Consider the following 20,870-nt stretch of genomic DNA (forward strand, 5'->3'; position numbering starts at 1 on the left):
AGCTCGTTCATCACCAGTATCATTTTCCATCCAGTGTTCCAGTCCAATCCCTGTCTGAAGAGTTGTCTTGGGCTAACAGAAGGTCTGGGGACCATGGCCTCCAGGGTCCCTCCAATCCCAGTCTGACCATTAAGTCTGGTCTTTTTACTAGAATTTGGGGTCTGCATCCTGCTCCTCTCCTGCTCCCTCAGGGTTTCTCTGTTGAGTTCCCTGTCAGGGCAGTCATCTGTTGTGGCCAGGCACCATCTAGTTCTTCTGGTCTCAAGCTGATGTAGTCTCTGGTTTATGCGGTCCTTTCTGTCTCTTAGACTCATAATTACCTTGTGTCTTTGGTGTTCGTCATGCTTCCCAGCTCCAGGTGGGTTGAGACCAATTGATGCATCTTAGATGGCCGCTTGCTAGCATTTAAGACCCCAGACACCACTTTCTAAAGTGGGATGCAGAATGTTTTCTCAATAGATTTTATTCTGCCAATTGACTTAGATGTACCCTGAAACCATGGACCTCAAACCCCTGCTATGCTGGCCTTTGAAGCATTCAGTTTATTCAGGAAACTTCTTTGCTTTTGGTTTAGTCTAGTTGTGCTGACCTCTCCTGTATTGTGTATTGTCTTTCCCTTCACCTAAAATAGAACTTATCTACAATCTAATTAGTTAATACCCCTCTCGCTCCCTCCCTCCCCCTCTCATAACCATCAAGGGATATTTTCTTCTCTGTTTAAACTGTTTCTCCAGTTCTTATAGTAGTGGTCTTATACAATATTTGTCCTTTTGCAACTAATTTCACTCAGCATAATGTCTTCCAGATTTCTCCATGTTATGAAATGTTTTATGGATTCATCATTGTTCTTTATCGATGCGTAGTATTCCATTGTGTGAATATACCATAGTTTATTTATTCATTCATCTATTAATGGGCACCTTGGTTGCTTCCAACTTTTTGCTGTTGTAAACAGTGGCAGTGGCTTCCCTTTCATTTAATCTCTTTAGAGAGAAAAGGTGGTGCAGGCCATACCCCAGGGAAACTCCCTTTACCTTGGATCAGGAGGTAACCTGAGTAAGGGTGGTGTTACAATCCCACCCTAATCCTCTCAACATAAAATTGCAATTACAAAAGGGAAGACAATCACACAATACTGGGAATCATGTCCTAACCAAGTTGATACACACATTTTTGGGAGGACATAATTCAATTCATGACACCCTCCTTCCACCACTTTACAGTAACTCAGAAGCTACACCCCTTCCAGTGTCCACAAGAACAACTCAAGGCTTTTCAAGGTAAAGGTTCATACTTGTTGTAGTGTTTATGAGTGTCTTCCACCACGCGCCTGTCGGTTTGTGGTACTGTGGTAGCTTGGGTGTTGCTGTGATGCTGGAAGCTTTGCCACTGCTATTTCAAATACCAGCAGGGTCACCCTTGGTGGACATGTTTCAATGGAGCTTCCAGACTAAGACGGACTAGGAAGAAGGATCTAGCAGTCTACTTCTGAAAAGATTGGACAATGAAAGCCATATGAAGAGCAGTGGAACGTTGCCTGATATACTGCTGGAAGATGAGCACCTCAGGTTGGAAGGCACTTAAAATATGACTGGGGAAGAGCTGCTTCTCAACGTAGAGTTGATCTTAATGACGTGGATGGAGTAAACCTTTCAGGACATTCATTTTCTAGGGTGGCACAACTCAAAATGAGAAGAAACAGCTGCAAACATCCATTAATAATCAGAACACAGAATGCACAAAGTATGAATCTAGAAAAATTGGAAATTGTCAAAAATGAAGTGGAACTTGTAAAGATTGATATGCTAGGCATTAGTGAGCTGAAATGGACTAGTATTGGCCATTCTGAATCAGACAACCATATGGTCTACTGTACCAGGAATGACACATTGAAGAGGCATGGTCATTGTCAAAAAGGACATTTCACGATTTATCCTGAAGTACAACACTGTCAGTGATAGGATAATATCCATATGCCTATAGGGAAGATCAGTTAATACTACTGTTATTCAAATTTACATGCCAGCCACTAATGCCAAAGATGAGGAAATTGAAGATTTTTACCAACTTCTGCAGTCTGAAATTGATCAAATATGCAATCAAGTATATTGATTATTACTGGTGATTGGAATGTGAAAGTTGGAAATGAAGAGGGGTTGGTAGTTGGAAAATATTGCTTTGGTCATAGAAACAATGCCAGAGATCACATAATAGAATTTTGTAAGACCAACAATTTCTTCACTGCAAATACCTTTTTTCAACAACATAAACAGCAACTATACACTTGAACTCATCAGAAGGAAAACACAGGAATCAAATTGACTACATCTGCGGGAAGAGATGATGGAAAAGCTCAATGTCATCAGTCAGAACAAGGCCAGGGGCTACCCGTGGAACAGGTCATGAGTTGCTCATGTGCAAGTTCAAGTTGAAGCTGAAGAAAAGTCCATGAGAGCCAAAATACAACTTTGAGCATATCCCTCTTGAATTTGGAGACCATCTCAAGAATAGATTTGACACATTGAACACTAATGACCGAAGACCAGACAAGTTATGGAATGACATCGTATATGAAGAAAGCAAAAGGTCATTAAAAAGACAGGAAAGACAGAAAAGACCAAAATAGATGTCAGAACAGACTTTGAAACTTGCTGTTGAAGGTAGAGTAGCTAAAGTGAATGGAAGAAATGAAGTAAAAGAGCTGAAAAGAAGATTTCAAAGGGCAGCTTGAGAAGACAATGTATTATAATGAAATGTGCAGAGACCTTGAGTTAGAAAACCAAAAGGGAGGAAAACACTCAGCTTTTGTCAAGCTGAAAGTACTGAAGAAAAAATTCAAGCCCCGAGTTGCAATTTGAAAGGATTCTTTGGGCAAATGTTGACTAACACAGGCAGCATCAAAAGCAGATGGAAGTTTTTGTGTGAGAGACTGACTTGATTTGTAAACTTTCACTTAAAGCACAGTAAAAATTTTATATAGATATATATATATATATAAAAAGCAGATGGAAGGAATACCAGAGTCACTGTACCGAAAAGAATTGGTCGATGTTCAGCCATTTCAGGAGGTAGCATATGATCAAATCCAAGCTACACTGAAGGTATTGGTGAAAAACAAGGCTCCAGGAATTGGCAGAATACCAACTGAGATGTTTCAACAAACAGATGCAGCGTTGGAGGTACTTACTATGCCAAGACATTTGGAAGACAGCTGCCTACTCAGCTGATTTGAAGAGGTCCATATTTGTGCCCATTCCAAAGAAAGGTGATCCAAAAGAATGTGGAAATTCTCAAACAATATCATTAATATCGCATATAAGTAAAATTTTGCTGAAGATCATTCAAATGTGGTTGCAGCAGTCCATTGACAGGGACCTGCCAGAAATTCAAGCTGGATTCAGAAGAGGACATGGAATGAGGGCTATCGTTGCTAATGGCAGATGGATCTTGACTGAAGGCAGAGAATGCTGGGAAGATGTTTACCTGTGTATTTTTGACTATGCAAAAGCATTTGACCCTGTGGATCATGACAAATTATGGATAACATTGCAAAGAAGGAAACCTTGGTGGCATAGTGGATAAGTGCTACGGCTGCTAACCAAAGAGTTGGCAGTTCAAATCCACCAGGCGCTCCTTGGAAACTCTAGTGGGCAGTCCTACTCTGTCCTATAGGGTCGCTATGAGTCAGAATCGACTCGACGGCACTGGGTTTGGTTTTGGTTTTGCAAAGAATGGGAATTTCAGAACAGTTAATGGTGCTCATGTGGAACTTGTGCATAGACCAAGAGGCAGTTATGGGAATAGAACAAGGGGGTAAAATCAAGAAAGTTGTGCGTCAGGGTTGCATCCTTTCACCACATTTATTCAGGCTGTATGCTGAGCAGATAATCAGAGAAGCTGGACTGCATGAAAAAGAACGGGGCATCAGGATTGGAGGAAGATTCATTAAGAACCTGGGATATGCAGATGACACAGCCTTGCTTGCTGAAAGTTAAGAGGAGTTGAAGCACTTACTGATGAAGATCAAAGACTACAGTCTTCATTATGGATTACACCTCAACATAAAAAAAGCAAAAATCCTCACAGCTGGCCCAGTAAGTAGTATCATGATAAATGGAGAAATGATCGATGTTGTCAAGGATTTCATTTTTCTTGGAATCACAATCAACACCTATGGAAACAGCAGTCAGGAAATGAACTGAGAGTATTGCATTAGCAAATCTGCTGCAAAGACTTCTTTCAAGTGTTAAAAAACAAAGATGAACCTGGCCCAAACCAGGATATATATATATATTAGCTTTAACAAAGAAGTTTATTTTCTCAGGGATGTAAGGGTGTTACAATCCAGCCCTAATCCTCTTCAACATAAAATTGCAATCACAGAATGGAGGACAACCACAGAATACTTGGAATCATGGTCTAACCAAGTTAATATACACATTTTTGAGGGGACATAATTCAATCCATAACATTCCACCCTTTGGCACCCCCCAAAATCACATTCTTGCAACATGCAAAACATGCTCAGCTCATCATATATATCATAGGAAAGGGCTTAATTCTAAGTCCAAAATCCAAAAATTCCTCTTCATCTGTGAAATCTAGAATACAAATTATCTGCTTCCAAAGTACAGTGGTGGAACAGGCACAAGCTAGACATTTCCATTGAAATGGAAGACATTGGAAGGAAAGAAGGCATAACAGGCACCAAACTCATCAGCACAACATGTTACATTAGCCCTCAAGGCTTTGAAGATAATCCTCTGTTCTCTGCGACAATTTACACAACGGCCCTGCCCTCCAGACTCTAGGTATTGGCCACATTCTCCAGGTTCTGAGTGGAGGCCCCTTGGCCCTGTGCCTCAGCTCTGCCTTCCAGGCCCACTGGGACAGCAACTCTGCTCCCTCGGCTTCAGGTGCACCATTGTCCTCATCCATCTGAGTGATGACTCTACCCTTAGAAACACCAGAGGCCATGGCTCCACCCTCTGGAACCCCAGAGGTCGGGGCCATACCTTTTGAGACTGAGGCAGCTCGACTTCTTGTGTTCCTTGTCTCTTTAGTTTCTGCTTCCTGGTTTCTTGGTCTCTTGGCTCCTTGGGCCTCACACCCACATCTGCCCTGCTGGGGCAAGTGTTCCAAAACTCTGTAGCTCACTGATAAGTGCCTGGAGGGACCCCAGTCTGCCAGGAAGCCTCCTGCACACAGGCACTCAGCTCTCTCACTCCGTGGGTCTGCTCCAGCCGTCTCAAGCTGGTTTCCTTGGTTCTGCTGCTGCCAATTCTCTGCTGCCGCCACTTCTCTGTTACTGCATGTTCTCTGCTGCTGCAGGTCCTCTGCCTCTGTGGCTCCTCTATCCATTCACTGTTTCAAAACTGCTTCCACATTTTAGGTATCTGTTAGTGCAGCACCCCACTCTCTTGGTACCAAATTCTGTCTTAGACATCTAATGGATCCTATAACAGAAGTACCACAAGCGGATGGCTTTAACAAAGAGAAGTTGATTCTTTCACAGTCCTGTAGGCTAGAAGTCCAAATTCAGGGTGTCAGCTCCAGGAGAAGGCTTTCTCTCTCTGTCAGCTTTGGAGGAAGATTCCTTGTCATCAGTCTTCCATTGCTTTGGGAGCATCTCTGAGCAGGAACGTAAGGTCCAAAGGATGCGCTCTGCTCCCGGCACTGCTTTCTTGGTGGTATGAGGTCCCCGCTCTCTGCTAGCTTTCCTTTCCTTTTATCTATTGAGAGATAAAAGGTGGTACAGGTCACACCCCAGGGAAACTCCCTTTACAGTAGATCAAGGATGTGACCTGGTAAGGGTGTTAAAATCCTCTTTAACATAAAGTTACAATCACAAAATGGAGGACAACCACACAATTCTAGGAATCATGGTCTAACCAAGTTGATACACACATTTTTGGAGGGACGTAATTCAATCCATGACACCCAAGAGTATGGCCTCCAGACACCCTTTTAGCTCAGTAATGAAGTCACTCCTGAGGCTTACTCTTCAGCCAAAGATTAGACATGCCCATAAAACAAAACAAGACTAAAGGGTCACACCAGCCCAGGGGGAAGGACAAGAAGGCAGGAGGGGACAGGAAAGCTGGTAATGGGGAATTCAAGGCAGAGAAGGGGAGAGTGTTGACATGTCATGGGGTTGGCAACCAATGTCACAAAACAATATGTGTACTAATTGTTTAATGGGAAGCTAGTTTGTTCTGTAAACCTTCACCTAAAGCACAATAATAATAGTAAAAAAAAAAGCCAAAGAGCTTGCCGTCAAGTTGATTCCAAGTCACAGCAACCCTACAGAACAGAGTAGAACTGCCCAAAGGGTTTCCAAGGCTGTAATCTTTTTTTCTTTTTTTTAATATTTATTGTGCTTTAAGTGAAAGTTTACAAATCAAGTCAGTCTCTCACACAAAAGCTTATATACACCTTGCTACTTAACTCCCAATTGCACTCCCCCTAATGAGACAACCAGCTCCCTCCCTCCAGTCTATTTTTGTGTCCATTTCGCCAGTTTCTACCTCTCATCTCCCCTCCAGGCAGGAGATGCCAACATACTCTCAAGTGTCCACCTGATCCAAGAAGCTCACTCCTCACCAGCATCCCTTTCCATCCCATTGTCCAGTCCAATCCCTGTCTGAACCCTGTCTGAAGAGTTGGCTTTGGAAATGGTTGCTGTCCTAGGCCAACAGAAGGTCTGGGGGCCATTACCACCGGGGTCCTTCTAGTCTCAGTCAGACCATTAAGTCTGGTCTTTTTACGAGAATCTGGGGTCTGCATCCCACTGCTCTCCTGCTCCCTCAGGGGCTCTCTGTTGTGTTCCCTGTCAGGGCAGTCATCGGTTGTAATTGGGCTCCATCTAGTTCTTCTGGTCTCAGGCTGATGTAGTCTCTGGTTTATGTAGCCCTTTCTGTCCCTTGGGCTCATAATTACCTTGTGTCCTTGGTGTTCTTTACTCTTCTTTGGTCCAGGTGGGCTGAGACTAATTGATGCATCTTAGATGGCTGCTTTCTAGTGTTTAAGACCCCAGACTCCATTCTTGAAAATGGGGTGCAGAATGTTTTCTTAAAAGATTTTATTATGCCAATTGACTTAGATGTACCCTGAAACCATGGTCCCCAAAACCCTGCCCCTGCTACGCTGGCCTTCAAAGCATTCAGTTTAATCAGGAAACTTCTTTGCTTTTGGTTTAGTCCAGTTGCACTGACCTTGCCTGTATTGTGTGTTGTCTTTCCCGTCACCTAAAGTAGTTCATATCTACTATCTAATTAGTTAATACCCCTCTCCCACCCTCCCTCCCTCCCCCATCTGAAACTATCAAAGAATATTTTCTTCTCTGTTTAAGCTATTTCTCAAGTTCTTATAATAGTGGTCTTATAAAATATTTGTCCTTTTGCTACTAATTTCACTCAGTATAATGCCTTCCAGATTCCTCCATGTTATGAAATGTTTCACAGATTCATCACTGTTCTTTATCGATGGGTAGTATTCCATTGTGTGAATATACCATAATTTATTTATCCATTCATCCGTTGATGGGCATCTTGGTTGCTTCCATCTTTTTGCTATTGTAAACAGTGCTGCAGTGAACATGGGTGTGCATATATCTGTCCGTTTAAAGGCTCTTATTTCTCTAGGATATTTTCCAAGGAGTGGGATTGCTGGATAGTATGGTAGTTCTATTTCTAGCTTTTTAAGGAAGCGCCAAATCGATTTCCAAAGTGGTTGTACCATTTTACATTACCACCAGCGTGTATAAGTGTTCCAATCTCTCCATAGCCTCTCCAACATTTATTTTTTTGTGTTACTTTGGATTAATGCCAGCCTTGCTGGAGTGAGATGGAATCTTATTGTAGCTTTGGTTTGCATTTCTCTAATGGCTAATGATCGTGAGCATTTCCTCATGTATCTGTTAGCAGCCTGAGTATGTTCTTTAGTGAAGTGTCTGTTCATATCTTTCACCCATTTTTTAATTGGGTTACTTGTCTTTTTGCAGTTGAGTTTTTGCAGTATTATGTAGATTTTAGAGATCAGGCGCTGATCAGAAATGTCACACCTAAAAACTTTTTCCCAGTCTGTAGGTAATCTTTTTCCTCTTTTGGTGAAGTCTTTGGATGAGCATAGGTGTTTGATTTTTAGGAGCTTCCAGTTACCTAGTTTTTCTTCTGCATTGTTAGTAATGTTTCGTATTCTGTTTATGCCATGCAGTAGGGCTCCTAATGTTGTCCCTATTTTTTCTTCCGTGATTTTTATCTTTTTAGATTTTATATTTAGGTCTTTGATCCATTTTGAGCTCGTTTTTATGGATGGTACGAGGTATGGGTCTTGTGTCATGTTTTTGCAGATGGATATCCAGTTATGGCAGCACCATTTGTTAAAAAGACTTGTCTTTTCCCATTTAACTGCTTTGGGGCCTTTTGTCAAATATCAACTGCTTATATGTGGCTGGATTTATGTCTGGATTCTCAATTCTTTTCCATTGGTCTACGTATGTGTTGTTGTACCAGTACCAGGCTGTTTTGACTACTGTGGTGGTATAATAGGTTCTAAAATCAGGTAGAGTAAGGCCTCCCACTTTGTTCTTCTTTTTCAGTAATGCTTTACTTATCCAGGGCCGCCTCCTTTTCCACATGAAGTTGGTGATTTGTTTCTCCATCTCATTAAAAAATGTCATTGGAATTTGGATTGGAATTGTATTAAATCTATAGATAGCTTTTGGTAGAATAGACATTTTCATAATGTTAAGTCTTCCTATCCATGAGCAAGGTATGTTTTTCCACATATGTAAGTCTCTTTTGGTTTCTTGCAGAAGAGTTTTGTAGTTTTCTTTGTATAAGTTTTTTACATCTCTGGTAAGATTTATTCGTAAGTATTTTATCTTCTTGGGGGCTACGGTAAATGGTATTGATTTGGTGATTTCCTCTTCGATGTTCTTTTTTTTGGTGTAGAGGAATCCAACTGGTTTTTATATGTTTGTCTTGTATCCCGATACTCTGCCGAACTCTTCTATTACATTCAGTAGACTTCTTGAGGCTCCCTTAGGGTTTTCTGTGTATAAGATCATGTCATCTGCAAATACAGATACTTTCACTTCTTCCTTGTCAATCTGGTTGCCCTTGTTTTTTTATCTAGCCTAATTGCTCTGGCTAGGACCTCCAGCACAATGTTTGAATAAGAGTGGTGATAAAGGGCATCCTTGTCTGGTTCCTGATCTCAAGGGGAATGCTTTCAGGCTCTCTCTATTTAGGATGATGTTGGCTATTGGCTTTGTATAAATGCCCTTTATTATGTTGAGGAATTTTCCTTCTATTCCCATTTTGCTGAGAGTTTTTATCATAAATGGGTGTTGAACTTTGTCAAATGCCTTTTCTGCATCAATTGATAAAATCATGTGATTCTTGTCTTTTGTTTATTTATGTGGTAGATTACATTAATTGTTTTTCTAATGTTGAATCATCCCTGTGTACTTGGTATTATTCCCACTTAGTCATGGTGAATTATTTTTTGGATATGTTCTTGAATTCCTTTGGCTAGAATTTTGTTGAGGATTTTTGCATCTAAGTTCATGAGGAATATAGGTGTGTAATTTTCTTTTTTTGTGCTGTCTTTACCTGGTTTTGGTATAAGGGATGTGGTGGCTTCATAGAATGAGTTTGGTAGTATTCCATCCTTTTCTATGCTCTGAAATACCTATAGTAGTAGTGGTGTTAACTCTTCTCTGAAAGTTTGGTAGAACTCTGCAGTGGCTGTCTGGGCCAGAACTTTTTTTTTGTTGGGAGCTTTTTGATTTCCCTTTCAATCTCTTCTTTTGTTACGGGTCTATTTAGTTGTTCTACCTCTGTTTGTTTTAGTTTAGGTAGGTAGTGTGTTTCTAGGAATTCATCCATTTCTTCTAGGTTTTCAAATTTGTTACAGTACAGTTTTTCATAGTAATCCGATATGATTCTTTTAGTTCCAGTTGGGTCTGTTGTAATATTGCCCATCTCCTTTCTTATTAGGGTTATTTGCTTCCTCTCCTGTTTCTCTTGACAGTTTGGCCAGTGGTTTATCAATTTTGTTGATGTTTTCAAGGAACCAGCTTTTGGTCTTATTAATTCTTTCAATTGTTTTTCTGTTTTCCATTTCATTTAGTTCTGCTCTAATTTTTATTATTTGTTTTCTTCTGGTGCCTGAGGGTTTCTTTTGTTGCTCTTTCTATTTTTTCAAGTTGCAGGGATAATTCTTTGATTTTGGCCCTTTCTTCTTTTTGTATGTGTGCATTTATTGATATAAATTGACCTCTGAGCTCTGCTTTCGCAGTGTCCCAAAGGTTCTGATAGAAAGAGTTTTCATTCTCTTTGGATTTTATGAATTTCTTTATTCCATCCTTAATGTCTTCTATTATACAGTCTTTTATGAGCAGAGTGTTGTTCAGTTTCCAAGTGTTGGATTTCTTTTCCCTGCTTTTTCTGTTACTGATTTCCACTCTTATGGCCTTATGGTCAGAGAAGGTGGTTTGTAATATTTTAACGTTTTGGATTCTGCTAAGGCTTGCTTTATGACCTAATATGTGGTCTATTCTAGAGAATGTTCCATGTTCACTAGAAAAGAAAGTTGGGTGGAGTGTTCTGCATATGTTTATGAGGTCAAATTGGTTTATTGTGGCATTTAGATCTTCCGTGTCTTTATTGTGCTTCTTTCTGGATGTCCTGTCCGTCACCAAAAGTGATGTGTTGAAGTCTCCTGCAATTATTGCGGAGCTGTCTATCTCACTTTTCAATGCTGATAGAGTTTGTTTTGTGTATCTTGCAGCCCTGCCATCGGGTGCATAAATACTTAATATGGTTATATCTTCTAGGTATACAAATAAAGAAATCCAGTGCTGTTGAGTTGATTCTGACTCATAGTGGCCCTATAGGACAGAGTAGAACTACCCAATAGAGTTTCCAAGGAGCGCCTGGCAGATTCGCCGACCCTTTGGTTAGCAGCCGTAGCAGTTAACCACTATGCCACCTTGGTTTCCCTTCTTGATATAAGAAAAACCCAGTGCCGTCGAGTCGATTCTGACTCGTAGCCGCCCATAGGACAGAGTAGAACTGCCCCATGGTGTTTCCAAGGAGCACCTGGTGGATTCCAACTGCCAACCCTTTGGTTAGCAGCCATAGCACTTAACCACTACTCCACTGCCCCTTTAATCGTTATATTGTGCCCTTCCTTATCCTTTACAATGGATTTAACTTTAAAGCCCATTTTGTCAGAAATTAATATTGCCACTCCTGGTCTTTTTTGATTGTTGTTTGCTTGATATATTTTTTTTCCATCCTTTGAGTTTTAATTTGTTTGTGTCTCTAAGTCTAAGGCGTGTCTCTTGTAGGCAGCATATAGACGGATAGTGTTTTTTAATCCATTCTGCCCCTCTCTGTCTCTTTATTGGTGCATTTAGTCCATTTACATTCAGTGTAATGATGGATAGGTATGAATTTTGTGCTATCATTTTGATGTATTTTTTTTGTGTGTTGTTGACAGTATCTTTTTCCTGCTTAATTTTATGTGTTGAGTAGATTATCTGTATATATTGTCCTTTCCTCATATTCGTTGTTGTTGATTTTGTTTCTGCTGAGTCTCTATTTTTTTCTTGTGTTTTATTTTGATGTGTAGGATAGTTTGTCTCCTTTGTGGTTACCTTGTTATTTACCCTTATTTTTCTAAAATTAAACCTGACTTTTATTTCTTTGTATCACTTTGTCTTCCTCTCCATATGGAAGATCTATGACTACATTTCTTAAAAAAAAAAAGTCCCCCTTTATTGTTTTGATGTTGTCCACTTTTACATAATAACATCGCTTTTTCCCTGTTTCAAACTTTTTTTAATCTTGATTTATTTTTGTGATTTCCACATCTGGGGGTTGACTTCTGATTGCTCTGCCCAGTGTTCTAGTCTTGGGTTGGTACCCGATATTATTGATTTTCTAACCAAAGAACTCCTTTTAGTATTTCTTGTAGTTTTGGTGTGGTTTTTACAAATTCCCTAAACTTCTGTTTATCTGAAAGTGTCCTAATTTCACCCTCAAATTTGATAGGCAGTTTTGCTGGATATAAGATTCTTGGCTGGCAATTTTTTATTTGAGTCATCCCACTGCCTTCTTGCCTGCTTGGTTTCTGTTGAGTAGCCTGAGCTTATTCTTATTGACTCTCCTTTGTAGGTGACTTTTCACTTATCCCTAGCTGCTCTTAAAATTCTCTATCTTTGGTTTTGGCAAGTGTGATTATAATATGTCTTGGTGACTTTCTTTTAAAATCTACCTTTTGTGGAGTCCGATGAGCATCTTGGATATATATCTTCTCATCTTTCATGATATCAGGGAAGTTTTCTGCCAACAGATCTTCAACAGTTCTCTCTGTATTTTCTGCTGTCCCTCCCTGTTCTGGTACTTCAATCACTCCTAGGTTATTTCTGTTGATAAAGTCCCACATGATTCCTAAGCTTTCTTCATTTTTTTAAATTCTTTTATCTGATTTTTATTCAAATATATTAGTGCCAAGTTCTTTATCTTCAAGTTCAGAAATTCTGCCTTCCACTTGCTCAGTTCTGCTCCTCTGACTTTCTGTTGAGCTGTCTAATTCAGTAATTTTGTTAATCTTCTGAATTTCTGATTGCTGTCTGTGGATTTTTCCAGCTTATTAAATTTTTCATTATGTTCCTAAATAATCTTTTTAATTTCTTTATCTGTGTGTTCCCTGGCTTGTTCTGCATATTGCCTCATTTCCTTCCTGATGTCTTGAAGAGTTGTGTATATTAATCTTTTGTATTCTACCTCTGGTAATTCCAGGAATGCACTTTTATCTAGAAGATCCCTTGATTCTTTGTTGTAAGAGCTTGTTGAGGCAATCATGGTCAGTTTCTTTATGTGACTTGATATTGACTGTTGTCTCCGAGCCATCTATAAGTTATTGTATTAGTTTATTTTATGTTTGCTTACTGTGTCATAGCTTCTTGCTTTGTTTTGTTTTGATATACCCAAATGGGTTGCTTGAGTGAGCTAGCTTGATTATTTTCACCTTTGATCTCTGACATCCTGTCCCCAGATGGCTAGAGGTGTTATCAGGTGTATCAGTCTAGGAGTCCATTCACTTTTCTTGTATGAATTCAGCTCAGGTGTCCAGGTAGCAGATCATCAAGTGTGTGGTATAGGCTCTGTCCTACAGTCTTAGAGGGGGCAGGGGTGATTGGTATAGGTACCAGTATCTGGTTTCAGCAGGGGGTCACACTCTCAACAAGGCAGGGGGCTGAGAATTGTCCCCCACATGTCTCTGAGGAAAGCCTGTCCCTGTTCCCTATATCGTACAGGTGGTTGGGTTCTATAGATGGACCATGGGCACCCACTGTTTTTGGCTGTAAGGACTGGGACGTACCAGTTATCCTTGGACCCCTGTCGTGGATGGCTGGGTGACCTGAGTGGAGCCACCAGTCCTTAGGTCCCTGATATGGGTAGGTGAGGACCCTGTTTAATAGGTAAAGCAATGTCAAAGATCAAATGTCCACCTCTCCACTGCACAGCTGAAATGATTGGAGTTTGCCAACAAGGGCCTATTCTCCTAAAATAGGCCCACTCAGGTCTGTGCAGAGGGGAAAAGTACTTAAAGCCCACGGACTGTTTATGCCTGAATAGAAGCCGGTTCTATCTTGAGCTTCCCCGGTTAGTGGAGCTGGCAAATTATCTTTTCCCCCAACTGCAAATTTATTCCTTCTCCAAAGCTGGGAAGATAGCTCTAGGTGCTCAACAGGACCTACCTCAGGCCCCAGGAGATCAGCCACTGAAGCTGACTTGGGAGCGGAGTCGGGTGTCGCTAAAATATATGCAAGTACTTAGCTTTTGCCAAGAACGCTGCTTCCAGAGGTGTGAGTAGGCTGTGTGGCTTGCTGCTTCTCCCTGAGGAAACTGCAGCCGAACGCTAGTACCAGCCCACTGCAGCTGCTCCTGAGAGTGGTGCCTGAGGGCTCCCCATGATTCAGGTGCAGTAACTCCTCTCTACTTCTAAGCTGTCTCTTCCTCCCCCTGCCCCTCAGTTCATTTTCTAAGCTTGCCTTTGATGTTCAGGGCTCCTAGCTTGTCATAGATATACTCATTTCACTTATTTTTTTTGGTCTTTGTTGTAAGAGGGCTCACCCGAAGTGTCTTGTCTATTCTGCCGTCTTGGCCCCGCCTCCCCCAGGGTATTTTCAGTTGCCTCATATTCATGGGAAAGCTGGACAGTGAATAAAGGAGAATGAAGAAGAATTGATGCCTTTGAATTGTGGTGTTGGCAAAGAATACTGAATATACCATGGACTGCCGGGAGAACAAACAAGTCTGTCTTGGAAGAAGTATAGGTAGGTTGCCCCTTGGAAGTGAGGATGAAGAGATTTTGTCTCACATACTTTGGACATGTTGTCAGGAGGGATCAGTTCCTGGAGAAGGACACAGTATTTGGTAAAGTAGAGGGTCAGCAAAAAAGAGGAAGACCCTGGACAAGATGGGTTTGATACAATGGCTACAACAATGGGCTCAAACATAGCAATGATCGTGAGGGTGGCTCAGGACCGGACGTTGTTTCATTCTGTTGTACATAGGGTCACAATGAGCCGGAACTGACTTGACAGCACCTGACAACAACAACAACAGCATGGAGCCTGAGAATTTTCATTTCTGACAAGCTCTCAAATGATACTGACGTTTGCTAGTTTATGGACCATCTGTTGAATGCCAAGGCCTATATCTGCTTCCTGGAAGACCTCTCTGGGAAGGTGCTACCTGCAACAGGGTAGTTTCCCCATGGCACTGTCCTGGGGAAATTTTCTAGCCTTTCCAGCCCATGTGGAGCATCTGTTTGCTACCCCACACTGATGGGAATGAAACTTGTTACTTACAAAGGATACTTAGGGGCCATCTACACCTGATGATCTGTGGCCAGCCATTCTGATAGTTAGTCCATTTTCAGATCTTTCTTTCCCAGTGCACTTTCCATCCTTTCTTGGCTTCTGTTGACAGCCTCCTTGCTGACCCTTGGCATGGCCTTTTGCTATCTGGGAATCTCTTAATATAGGAAGCTAAAAATCTCGACTGACCCTTAGAATACACTCTAAGCTGAAACAGCCTGAGTTAAAGTTAAGAACGGTTTTTCCTCCTTTCTCTGACACAAGCCAGAACAGTCTAAGGAGAGTGAGCAAAACCCCTCTGGTTGGAACCAGGAATTGACTGGTTGCTTACTTAGGCTTATGCCCCTGTGGCTTCTTCTTCAAAGCAGGCCCGGGCCTTTATCAGACCACTGTGGGTCCATTTACAATGTCTTACTAATTTCACAAGTTACCAAATCAAAATGGAGGCTGGGAGTTTCATTCTTTTCTGACCTCAAGCATGATTTTCCAACGTTTCTTAAGCCTCTAAGGGATGCTTTTTCTTTCTTTCTTTTTTTTTTTTTTTACAGTGCAGGAGCTTGCAGTTTGGTGGGGCAGTCAGTGCAGAATCTCAATACAGGGCAGCATGTGCAGCTGCCAGGTGAGGGTGCCCAGGACAGGTATCTGAGAATTTCAGCGTTGAGAGAGCAGGAGAGATGTCTGTGTGCTGGGATGTTCGGGAACAGCCTCCTGAGGGAGATGGGATCATACACAATGGATAGGAATTAGTTAAATAGAGAGGCATTGAGAATTCTAGGTAGAGGTGATGCAAAGTCTAGGAGGGAAATCTGTTTGGGTGCTGCAATTGGGTAGTGATGAGACAATTGATTTGACTAGAGTGGGTATTTTCTCTGAGGAGTATTACAGTATAAGATGAGAAAGATAAATTACAACCTCATTGTAGGGGACCCTAAAGATCAGTTTAAAAGTCTGGAGACAAAAGGAGATTAGTGGCCGTCAGGGAAGGGGTGGGGGAAGGGATGACAAGGAGTGATTGCTTAATGGGTCCAGGGTGGGGGTGCTGTTCCAGCGTGATAAAAAATTCTGAAACTAGAGAGAGCTAGCGGCTGCACCACAGTGCACTAAATGTTAGTGGACTGTACATGTTATGTGAATTTCACCCCCAAAATACTTTTGGATTATTTTCTACGGAAATTTAGAAAGTTTTTGAGCAGGGTAATGATACAGGTACTTAAAAGTCTTAGGAAGATTAATATGGCAGTGGCTATAGACTGAGTCAGCAGGGTAGGGACCGGGGCTGGGGTTAGAGAGTACTGAAACTCCACTTTGGGGACGCTGTAGTGTTTGGGACTGGCAGTAGTGAAGACCTGAACCAGGATGGGACTGGGGAGGAAGCATTATCACAGTTTGGTGACTGGTTGGTTTGGGAGAATAAAAATGAACAAAAAATGGGTCAAAATGAGGGAATATGAATAAGTATGGAGTCCCTGGGTGGTGCTAACGGTTAAGGCACTCGGCTGCTAACTGAATGGTTGGACATTCAAGTATACCTAGACGTGCCTTAGAAGAAAGGCCTGGCGATAGTACTTCTGAAAAATCAGTCATTGAAAACCGTATGGAGCACAGTTCTACTCTGACACACATGGGCTCACCATGAGTCAGAGTGGACTCCACGGCAGCTGGTTTTTATGGATAGATAAGAGGTTGTGGTGCTGGATGGACAAGAGAGGCCGGGACCTGAGCTCCCCGTGGAACCTTCCATCAGACAGCAGCATGACATGACACATGTAGCCTTGGAGTTGTCTCCCTAGAAGTGAGCAAGGAAACCATGGATAGAGAGATGCTTTAAGGGGTGGAGTGCAGGATGCCTTGGAATCAGCCTTAGTGGAGGCATTGAGCCATGGAAGGATATTTAAAATGCGTTCAGGGAGACTGGATGAGACACAGCCACGGGAATGCCCTGGAGGCCAGGTAATGGTCATCTTAAGTGCAGCCAGAAGAGTGGGGAGAGCCAAGACCACTAAAAATGGAATGGGCTTGGCAATTAGGAGGTCAGGACAAGCAGTCTCAGGGGTGTTCAGTGTTTTGACTGAAACCCAGATATAAGGGGGAAAAACTTTAATGGAGTGGGTTATTATATTTCTGTAGCCCACCCTCCCCCGCCCCCCGCCCCAAACTTCAGGACTACATATACAAATCTCTTTCTACTCTTTGGGATTAGGCTGTTAAATTAGTGGCCTTTGCTGTTGTAAATGAGACCCTGGGTGGTGCAATTGATTAATACGCATGGCTGCTAACTGAAAGATTGGAGGTTCGAGTCCACCTCTAGGTGCCTTGGAAGAAAGGGTTGGTGATGTACTTCCAGAAAACCAGCATTGAAAACCCTATGGAGGAGAGTTCTCCTCTGACACATACGGGTTCACCATGAGTTGAAAATTGAGTAGACAGCAGCTGGTAACTGGTTGGTGGGAAAAGGTCATCTCTTTTCTTCAATTCAACATAAACAGTATTTTTTTATTGTACTTTAGATGAAGCTTTACAGAACAAACTAGCTTCTCATTAAACAATTAGTATACATATTACTTTATGACATTGGTTAACAAACCCACAACATGTCAACATTCTCCCTTCTCAACCTTGGGTTCCCTATTACCAGCTTTCCTGTCCCCTCCTGCCTTCTAGCCTTTGCCCCAGGGCTGGTGTGCCCCTTTAGTCTTCTTTTGTTTCATGGGCCTGTCTAATCTTTGGCTGAAGGGTGAACCTCAGGAGTGACTTCATTACTGAGCTGACATGGTGTCCAGGGGCCACACTTTCAGGGTGTCTCCAGTCTCTGTCAGGTCAGTAAGTCTGATGTTTCTTTTTGAGTTAGAATTTTGTTCTACATTTTTCTCCAACTCTGTCTAGGACCCTCTATTGTGATCCCTGTCAGAGCAGTCAGTGGTGGTAGCCAGGCACCATCTAGTTGTACTGGACTCAGTCTGGTGGAGGCTGTGGTAGATGTGGTCCTTTGGACTAATCTTTCCCTTGTATCTTTAGTTTTCTTCATTCTTCCATGCTCCTGAAGGGGTGAGACTGGTGGAGTATCATAGATGGCCACTCACAGGCTTTTAAGACCCTAGATGTTACTCACCAAAATAGGAAAAAAAAAAAACCAAACCCACTGCCATCGAGTCGATTCCGACTCGTAGTCGATTGCCCCATAGAGTTTCCGAGGAGCGCCTGATGGATTTGAACTGCTGACCTCTTGGTTAGCAGCCTTAGCATTTAACCACTACGCCACCAGGGTTTCCAAAGTAGAATGTAGAACATTTTCTTTATAAACTATGTTATGCCAATTGAGGTAGATGTTCCCCGAGCCCATGGTCCCCACAGCCCTCAGCCCAGCAATTCAGTCCCTCAGAGAGTTTGGATGTATCTATGGAGCTTCCATGACCTTGCCTTGCACAAGTTGAACTGGCCTCCCCAGTAGTGTGTACTGTCTTACCCTTCACCAGAGGTAACATAAACAATTTTAACTTATTCCTTTCAGGTCTCTCATATACCTAACACGATTGCTAGGTTCTTGAGGTTGTGTTTTGCTCAATTTTTTTTATTTGCCTGCAGCTTTTGGCACAGTGCCTTGCACATGGCAAAAACTCAGAAAATAGCCATTGAATTCCCTATGTCCTTAACCCTGTGAAATAAGAGAATGGGTCTGAGGATCAGGCAGAATCATCCCCGCCAGGAAGCCCAGCCTCTGTGAACAGAAGCCAGAGGTTCAGTAACAGCTAATCCAAGCATGAGCCCTGTATCAACTTGCAGAATAAAGTTACCGTAGCAGCTCTCAGATTCTCTCTGCTAGCTACAAGACCACTGTGATGCTCTCTTCCCAGGGAATCCTTAGTATCCTAACCATTTTTTCAACCTCCATTAAAACATTTCCAAATGCACTGGTTTCCTGGTCCTTCTAGTTAAGGTCCCACAAGAAAGTGATCCAATTGGTCATTCCACTGGGAAAAGTATACCGGGATCTAGTGTGATGAGAGACAGGAGGCCTGCCTTCTACTCCTGGACCCGCCATGGTTTGGGACAAGTCAGTTCCCCTTTTCAGGACTCAGCTCTATTTTGTGACAAATGGGTTGGACTCAATGCTTTCTGACCATACTTGGTCATCTTTAGAGAAGTGTTCCTAAGTGATTCACAGGGGTAGAAAGAACATGGTGAAGAGGTATGGTGAGGAGAATGAATAGAGATAAAAGAATCTATCGAGCACATTTTGTAACTCAGAAAAGCATTTTAGTGTGGAGTATTTCTCTCTCTCCCTTTTTTTTCTCAATATTTTATTATGAAAAATTTCAATGAAGAGCAAAGTTGACAGAATTTTACAGTGGACACCCCCCTCCTGGATTCTGTTACTAACATTGTGTTATACTCATTCGACCGCGTACCTTACCACCTGTCTATCCTCTGTCCATTGTGGATGCTGTTGGTTTCCATGATACCTCTGGGTATTATGGCTTTTCTCAGACACCACAGGCCTGTAGGAAGCTAAAGATAGTTGCTAAATAGTCAACTGGGACAAAATTGGTAACCAGCGCCATCTTGGATGCCTGCTGAGGGAGATTTTTTTTTTCCTGTAATCTTTGAGATTACAGCATTTGCTAAAATGACGCATCAACTGAATCATATGAAATGTCAAAATAAGGAGACTAAGTTTAAAAAGGAGGCATTGATGGTTCAGTAGGAGAATTCTGTCCTTTTATACAGGACACCTGAGTTCTATTGCCAGCCGTTGCACCCCGTGGACAGCCACCGCCTGTCTGTCAGTAGAGGCTTGCCTGTTTCTATGATGCTGAATAGCTTTCATCAGAGCTTCTAGACTGAGATGGACTAGGAAGAAAGGCCTGGTGATCTTCTGAAAACCAGCCAGTGACAACCCTGTGGGTCACAAGACTTTGATCTGCAGCTGATCTTGAGGGTGGCATAGAACTGGGCAGCATTTGGTCTATTATGCATGGGGTCACCATGAGTTGAGGGCCAACTTGGTACCAGTTGACAACAACAGTAAGTTTAAAAATTTAGGATTTGCATATCCAAATGTGTGATGTTCATGTTTTCCAGCAGAGGTTATATACTTATTCCAGTATTGCTGCCACACAAAGTATTGTCGGAAATTTGTCTTTTGGAATTCCCCTCAGATGTATAAGTTTCGCAAGAAACCTAGCTTCGTTACTTCTGGCTGCGTGCATTCTGACTAGATTCACAGCCGATGCTTCTCAGAGCCGCCCTGCCTCCCGCCTGGCCCCCTTTCATTTCAGCTGTGGCTCTGGTTCTTGTTGTCTGTGAGGCTGTGTAGGCTGAAGTAGCAAACGTTAATTCCCTGGGAGTGCAGACATCTAGAAGAGGGCTTTGATAATAGCAGTCTTCTCCTGTCTCTTGTATGTGACACTAAGCAACTTACTGTCCTGTGTCTGGGTCTCAGTTTCTTTCTGTAAAATATGGCCAGGAGTTTTTACGTTTGGGGGGTTGTTGTGATGAAAAAGAAAAATAAGGTAAAAATTTGGAAATGCTTAGGATCCTAAAACCTTCATAAATATAGTAAAAACGTGAGGCTATTATGATTTTAACTTTGTTCAAATAAAAGTTATGAGGCTGAAAAAACAAACAAACAAAAAAGCTAGAAGGAAATATATTAACATACTAGTATTCTGTAAATATGCATGTGTGATTATTTCCTCCTCTTGTTTCTAAAATTATGATACTAATTTTATGATGAAACTGTGTATTGGAACTAGCATGTGGTATGCTTATCACTTCAGGACAAAAAGCAAGAACTGATTTTGTAGTAGTCAGTCAGAGATGTAAACGACCAGTCATTTTGGAGAGAAATTAGATTATCAGAGCAGAGCCTTCATTGCACTAAGCGTTGGTTTATACCTTCCTCATTCTAAGAATATCGGTTAACTTTGCATCCCTGGGTAATGGCTGAAATCTCCCAGATGTAGTGAGA

General features: G+C 41.9%; 1 protein-coding gene across 1 annotated transcript in view; it reads left to right on the forward strand.

The window, feature by feature from the left end:
• HS3ST3A1 (heparan sulfate-glucosamine 3-sulfotransferase 3A1) overlaps positions 1-20,870 on the forward strand; it is a 142,214-nt gene that overhangs the window by 21,649 nt on the left and 99,695 nt on the right. The window lies entirely within an intron of this gene.

This window comes from Elephas maximus, chromosome 19 (assembly GCF_024166365.1).
Source record: "Elephas maximus indicus isolate mEleMax1 chromosome 19, mEleMax1 primary haplotype, whole genome shotgun sequence".
In the NCBI taxonomy this organism is placed as follows: Eukaryota; Metazoa; Chordata; class Mammalia; order Proboscidea; family Elephantidae; genus Elephas; species Elephas maximus.